This window comes from Phyllostomus discolor, chromosome 3, assembly GCF_004126475.2.
Source record: "Phyllostomus discolor isolate MPI-MPIP mPhyDis1 chromosome 3, mPhyDis1.pri.v3, whole genome shotgun sequence".
NCBI classification, from domain to species: Eukaryota; Metazoa; Chordata; class Mammalia; order Chiroptera; family Phyllostomidae; genus Phyllostomus; species Phyllostomus discolor.
The window spans coordinates 75,701,427-75,709,284 of record NC_040905.2 but is presented as its reverse complement, the minus strand read 5'-3'; the positions used below and the strand labels follow the sequence as shown (position 1 = coordinate 75,709,284).

Sequence of the window (7,858 nt, the reverse complement as noted above, 5' to 3'; positions counted from 1 at the left end):
TTCCAGCACTGGCCTGTGTTGCTCAGTTGGTTGGGTATCCTCCCACAAACAGAAAGGTCAGGGGTTCGATTTCTGGTCAGGGCCTACTCCTAGGTTGCAGGTTCGGTCCCCAGTTGGGACGTGTACAAAAGGCAACCAAGTGATGTTTCTCTCTTACATAGATGCATCTCTCCCTCTCTTCCTCCCTTTCCTTCTCTCAAAAAAAAAAATCAATAAACTATCCCTGGGTCCTTGGGTGAGGATAAAATAAAATAAAGTATAGCTTAAAAGAATCTAGTCTACCAGGAAACATTGAAGGTGAAAGGGTTTCAAGAGGACACTATGGCAGAAAAGGCAGCTCTAATTGGCAAAAATGAGGTAGTTCAATGTGCTGTATTATAGCGGCTATAAGCTCAAAACAGCTGTTCTCCCTGATGGTCAAACAACATGAAAAGCATTCCTGCCATGCAGACCCAGCGCTGTGGCCCACTTCCCCCTGAGATTGCTCATGTACCTGAGAACATAGTGCACAAATGAGGGACGTAGATTAAAGTACACAAAGTACAAAAGCAAAATATTTATGTCACCCCAAAAAGTTAAAATGCACAAGATATGTCATCTGCACACAGGCTAGTACTTAGCATTCTGGAGAAAGTGGGCCCCAAGGTGCCGTTCGTTACTCACAGGATCAAATAAAACTATATTGGCCCAGAAATGGGGTGGGAGTGAGCTTAGGAGCAGCAGGTCTGCAGCTGTTCCCCAACTATCCCTTTTGCCTACTGTCACAACCCACTACTTGGGGCAATTCTCAGCACCATATTCCAAGAGTGAGTGATAAGGAAATAAGATGTGGAAAAACTCTGCCATACCCGAGAGATTCCCTCTCACAGAACACAGCCATCTGGGGGCTGGGTTCATCAATCTAGTCTCATGCTAATCCTTTCACTCTGGCAGGGGAAATATTATTACATATCTTTCTTTAAAAGGAAAACTACTTCCCTATTCAGGTCACTTTCAAAAGCTGGAGATTCTGTGGGTGGAGATTCAAAGCACGTCGGGAGAGATTTCCCCCCAAAGCCCTTACATGCATTTGGATAGATCTGGTTGGACTTATTTTGCCTCACCCCACACCCTCAGAACCCAGCCTCCCACAAGAGGGAAGAGGGGGTGATGATGTGGAACCTGGCCTGAATACAGGGCAGTACCAGTTGTCCCCTACCCACTCTGTCCCCACTTTCTCCAATCTGTTGATTGGTGCCTGCTCCTTGGAACTTGCTGATCACAGAAGGATCGCACCCACCCACTGTGGCTCAATTCTGGGCATCTGGGAGCCAAGAGTAGGCTGGCTTTCCCTGTGAGCTGGGGCCTGCTGGGCCTTCAGTGGACATGATGCCACCATATGGCTGGTGCTCTGGCAGAATGGTACTTCTTAGGCTGGGGTGGCAGCTTGGCATGACCTCCACAGTTGTAGCACCTGTCTCCCTTTGATCTGCGCTGCCGCAGGTTCTTTTCTATCTGAAGACTCTCCCTCCCAATACAGGACACCCCACCAGGGCCGGTGACTCGGATAGATTCCAGGCCCCACCCAGGTCGACTATTTCTAAGTGGACTCCACTGCCTCACCCTCTTTCAGGCTCCGGAAGCACTCCCTGTGCAGCTTACCCTAGTGCACGAAGACATCCACCGGTGGGTAGAGCGCAACCCGGGCGAGGGAGGTGACGGAGGAAGCAGAAACCCGTGAAAACGGGTTTCTCACAGCTACCGCCACCGTGCAGCGGCTGCGGCTTCTCTGCCTCCGGGCCGAGTCCTCGGGCGCCTCCTCGCGCGCCTCCTCTGCCTCCGGGCCGAGTCCTCGGGCGCCTCCTCGCGCGCCTCCTCCGGCGCCTTGCGCAGCCACAAGCACCCTGCTTGTCTGACACGGAGCCCGTGGCAGTTGGCTAAGCCAGAGGCCCCGGGCCCCAGGCCGGGCGGCTGCTCAGCCCAGAGAAGTCCGCAAAAATTAAATGCCCTGTATTTTACTACTTAAAAGAGCTTCATTGTTTTCACTATTAAAAAAACTTTCTAAAAGTGAATTTTCCTAACTTTTAGTATGAAAACTTCATGCAAATCAATGCAGAAATGCGTTCATGCAAATCACTTTGGGAATAAGTGATGTATGCGGCTTTTATGCTTAAAAAGTCCAAGCAATAATACTATTAACATGCAATAATGGATTAATTTTCTTGCATTTATTCATATATATCATTATTTTCATGACAATGGGATATGGTGAATGATAAATTTACAGTTTCCCAAATTGTCTTTTTTAAAAAAGATTTTATTTATTCATTTCTAGAGAGAGGGGAAGGGAGGAAGAAAGAGAGGGAGAGAAACATAAATTGGATGCCTCTCACACGCCTCAGCTCCACTCAACCCACTGAGCCACACCAGCCAGGGAAAAATTATATGTCTTAAAGATTATCTACCTCTGGCTTTTGAGTGCTATTTCTTCAGAGGTATTTTGGGGGAAAGAATGGCAAATAATGACCAGCAGGCAGACCTCCAGGTTTCAAAAGCGACAGACCTAGGTAGGCCTAGGAGGAATGGAAAATCACCAGGCGGGAAAACTGTACCGTGGGAAACTGTAGCTTGGGAAAATGCCTGCCTGGGAAATAGCCTGCCAACCCTACCCAAGACAAAGAGATACCCGGCTAAGATTGGGGTCTGGGGTCGGCCTATCCAGCATAACAGGATGCAGCTTTAACTTGAGCCTGACGAGATGCATCAGGAACAATGGTCAGCAGAAATGGCACCCAGCAACCAGCTCTAGCCAATCAGACTCTGACACCCCAACCCGTTACCCTTCACGGGGTTTTGTGCTTAAAAACCCTGCCCTAAGAACAACTGAGCCGGTCTTAACCTCCCTTGTTGGCCCCCCGACCTCCCTAGGTTGGCCCCACTTCCCCCCATGAATCTAAACTTCCCTTGGTTGGCTCCACTTTCTCTTTTTCCCCACTAATAAACCCTGCTCCTTAGCCCGCTGCATCTGTCTAGTTTCTTGAGCGACTCCGACCTAACAAAAAGAACTGGTGTTTTGCCTTCGTTTCAATACATACATTAAAGTCTGTTTATTTAATTTTCTACAGAAGAGAATTTGCAGTGCTAAACTTGGAATGTACAGCACGCAGCCCTAATTTATGTAAAACACCCATGCCGCCAGAGCTCCATAAAAGCTATACAAAAACATATGTTAGTTTTCAAAAATTTAAAGTTTTATTTGCAAAGCATCAGCCCACTCTGTAGAGGCAGGTGATAAGCTTATTCTGAGGTGCTGAATAAATTATTGCTTACGTCCCTTGCCCTGCTTCTATCTCCATCTTGCTTACCTCCTCTCTCTTCCCTTCTCCCCAATGACCCTTTTTCTCTACTCTGGGCAAATTAACAACTTGTGTGTATCCTTGCACACCTTCTCTCTGGTCTCCTAATTAGATAAACATATACATATATGGACATTTCCTCCTACTTGTTTTACAAAATAAAAGGAGGCTTATAAAATTCTCTGTATTTCCTTTCTTTGTAAAAATGCATCATGGAAATCTCTCCTAGTCAACTGATAGACAGCTGACTCATTCCTTTAAATATGTAATATTCAGTGTTGCTTAATATTCTATGATGTGGATATACCTTAATTTAGTTAATTATTTCCCTGTTGATGAGCATACACTTTCCTTCCAAATTTTTGTCCCTACAGTAAGTGCTTCAGTAAAAGCCCTTTATGCTTGTTCTTATGTACTGGTGTCTTTATTTCTAAGAACTCCCAGGAGTGAGATTACTGGGGCAAAGATATGCAATTTTTTATTTTGTTTGTTTCCCCAATGGACTGTATTGAATTCATAATTCCAAATGTACAGCATGAGCATGTCTTCACTTATACTGACCTCTTTTGCCACTAGCCATACAAGTTATTAGCCACTGAGTGCATCTTGATAAAAGTTATTGCTAGGTTTTTAATTTTCATCTTCATAATTTTATCTATTCCTGCCATACACATTACCTGTGTCTGAAAACAACAAACACTGATTATCTCTGAAGAATTCCAATGGAATAAAACATACCCAAAGAAAAGTAAAAGTCTCCCTTTAACCTCGGAACTCCAGTTTCATCTACTCATCTACCTACTCAGCGATAACTATATTACATAGCTTAAAAATTTCTAAGCAGCCTTGGCTGATGTGGCTCAGTGGATTAAGCATCCACCTGAGAACCAAAGGGTCACAGGTTCAATTCCCAGTAAGGACCCATGCCTGGGTTGTGGTCCAGGTCCCCAGTAGGGGGCACTCAAGAGGCAGCCACACATTGATGTTTCCCTCTTTCTCCTTTTCCCTCTCTAAAAATAAATAAATAAAATCTTTTTTAAAAATTCTAAGCATATGCAAGCATATATAATACACATAAAGGGATATTTCTGGCTTTTTGTTTTGAAATAATTTCAGACACAAAAAATTATAAAAATAGCACAAAAAAATCACAGCCCCTTCACCCAACTTCTCAAACATTAACATTGTGGCACATTTGCTTTATCTTCTTTCTTTTGCTTTACATGTACATATATATACATGTTTTCTGAACAATTTGAAATTGGATTACAAATATGACATCCTTTACCACTAAGTATGTCAGTGTGTAAAAACAAGGACATTTTTCCTTATAAGTATAGCATAATTATAAAAAACAAAAAATTAACATTAATATAATATTATTATTTAATCAATAGACTTCATTCAAATTTCACTAATTATCCTACTAATGTCTTTTATAGCAAAATAATAATATTTTTTTTGCTCCAGATCTAATCCAAGACCATACCTTGCATTTAGTTGTCATGCCTTTTTAGTCTCCTTTAATCTGGAAGAGTTCCTCAGTCTTTCTTTTTCAATAGATAATATTTTTATAAAATCACAAATCAAATAATTCTACATAAAATTATGTCCTTTATCTTATATGTCCTTTCCTACATGTTGGACATTTTCCATTTACCAGAAAGTACATATATATCTATTTCATTCATTTTATTGGCTGCACAATATACTATAATGTACCAGTCAGAATGATCTAGGTTATTCTATGATAACGAACAACACCAGATTCTCAGTGGGTTTACACTACAAGTTTATTGTGTCCGTGAAGTCTGCTGTCCTCCCTGAAGGCTCAGTGCTCTCGCTGTTTGTCTTGTGACTCTCCCTCCCAATGTATGTTTCTGCAATTGCTGCACCAGAAGAAAGCACGGAGCATCTCACCTGGACCTCAGATTTCAGGAAATCACATCAGCTTGCCCAGCCTCAAAGGAGCAAGGAAGAGCATTCCTTCCATGCACTCAGAAGGAGAGGGGTCAAGAAATATTGGTAAGCACTAGTAATATCTACTACATATATCAATGAATAAATATAACATAATTTATTTAAATAATCCCTATTGATGGACATTTAGACTGCTTCTGGGTTTTTTTCCCAAAGATCTTTTTCCACATTTCATTTTGCACACTTGTGTGAATATATCTATGGTGTAAATTCTAAGAAATAGAATTGCAAAAACAAAAGGTACGTTCATCAAAAGTTTTGATAGCTCAGGGCTGCCATTTTGAGACAAGTTCAAGATGAATGAACAAAGGGAGTCTGACAACAAAAAAAAAACAAAGACAGGAAAATAAAAGGAAGAAAGAAATGGGAAAGGCAGAGAGAATAGATTTCAAGCCTGACTTTCTTTTTTTTAAGATTTTATTTATTAATTTTTAGAGAGAGGGGAAGGGAAGGAGAAAGAGAGGGAAATAAACATCAATGTGTGGTTGTCTCTCATGTGCCCCAACTGGGGACCTGGCCCGCAACCCAGGCATGTGCCCTGATTGGAAATCAAACCAGGGACCCTTTGGTTCACAGCCCCAGGCTCAATCCACTGAGCCACACCAGTCAGGGCATTAATCCTGACTTTCTAATTCACAGGCCCTTTGAATCCTGGCTATTCATGTCTATTAAGTCTGAGTACGAGTTCAATAAACTCTTGTTTTTACTTTTGCATGATTGAATGAGTCTCTGCTCCTTGCCACAAATTACCTCATACTCTGAGGGGCACAGAAAGAGGGATGGCATGATCCTTGCTGTCATTTCGGTTTTCAACCTAGTAAAGAATCACCCCTAGTAAAGGGGTAGGGAGAGAGCTGAGCACTAGGTTACTGTACCCAACGTCCCCACAGGACCAATGTTTAGGAGTTGAGCTGCTTTTAAATCCAGTGGCAATAGTTGATGGAAACGACCCTTCTTCAAATCTGGAACAAGAGCACAGCCCAAGAAAAGTCTTACTTTTAAATTCCATCTCTGCACCAGAGTAAATTTTCCTCACTTGAAAAAGCCCAGCTCAGATTTCACTTCCCAGAGCTTTATCAACTGCTGTCAGAGCTCATCCTGAACTCCAGCTTTCCTACATTCTTACAACACATGGCGTACAAGTTAGCCCACATAATAGTTTTGTATTATTCTCTGTTTGTCTTGCCTATAAATTACATTTTAAGTTGAATATTGAGAAAGTATTTTATATGTATTTTGAACTTTCTACAGAACTTTGAAGATATAATATTTAGTAAGGGTGTAACTGTTGACTGATTAATTCTACCTAAGCCAGGCAAACCTGATTTAACACAAGTGTACTATTTATAAACCACAAATAAAATGAAGGACAACTCAGCTAAAAGCAACACGTGGTTCCCATTTGCCAGGTTTCCCGAGGAATATACCATATTTTGCCGTGTATAATGTGCACTTTTTTGCTGAAATTTTTGAAGGAAGAATAAGGATGAACATTATACACGGGTATAATGATTGCACATAATGGGTATAATATTGTGCTTAACCCCATGTCTGATGCTCACAAAAACATGGGTGCACATTACACAAGTCAAAACACAGTAGATTATTGCCTTGTTGATAGATCTGCAGCAATTCCAAAAACTGACAGCAGACACCTTCATGTGGCATTCCGGTGACTACAGGCTGTTTTCTTAGACTTGTATAAACTTTACATAAGTAAGCCTACTTGTATTCTAGAAGTGGATTTATAGAATTTGGTATTCCTTTATAAGTCATCACTCTATAGTTATATTTATTTTAAAGTATTAGAAGCTTCCTTCTCCCTTTCTTGGGAAGTCATTCTACAAATGTTGTATATCACTCCCATGCATTTTCACATATTTTTACCATAACAATATGTATCCATAAATGACATATACTATTACTGTGCATGCATGTTTTAAGTTTTAAATGTTATCATACTCTACTTACTCCTCTGTGACCTCCTTTTTCTCCTTTTTATAATATATATTTTCTCATGTCAATATGGTAATTCTAGATCATTTATTTTAACTATCTGGAATTTCATTTTAGTAAACCTATTTTCCTGTTTTTTAATATTTTTTAATTTATTATTTATTTTTACAGAGAGAAAGGGAAGGAGAAACATCAATGTGTGGTCACCTCTTAAGTGCCCCCTACTGAGGACATGGTCCACAACCAGGGCATATGCCCGGACTGGGAACCAAACTGGCCACCCTGTGGTTCACAGGCCAACACTCAATCCACTGAGCCACGTCAGCCAGGGCTATTTTCCTGTTGATGCACATTTAAGTTACTTCCAGTTTTTCCAAGGTTCAAAAAATGCTATAAGAAATGTTCTTGTTCATATTCACTTGCACATATACATAAAAGTTTCTCTATGGTATCTACCTACAAGTAGAATTGCTGGGTATGCATATCTTCAACCTTGATAAGGCAAAATACCTTTTCAAAATGTCTGCAATAATTTCAGCTCCCACCAGCAATACAAGAGAGTCCTCATTCTTCTCACATTCTCTCAT

General features: G+C 41.1%; 1 pseudogene; it reads right to left on the bottom strand.

Annotated features, from left to right (window-relative positions):
• Positions 1–209: 209 nt before the first annotated feature.
• On the bottom strand, positions 210–7,858 carry LOC118499368 (annotated as a pseudogene).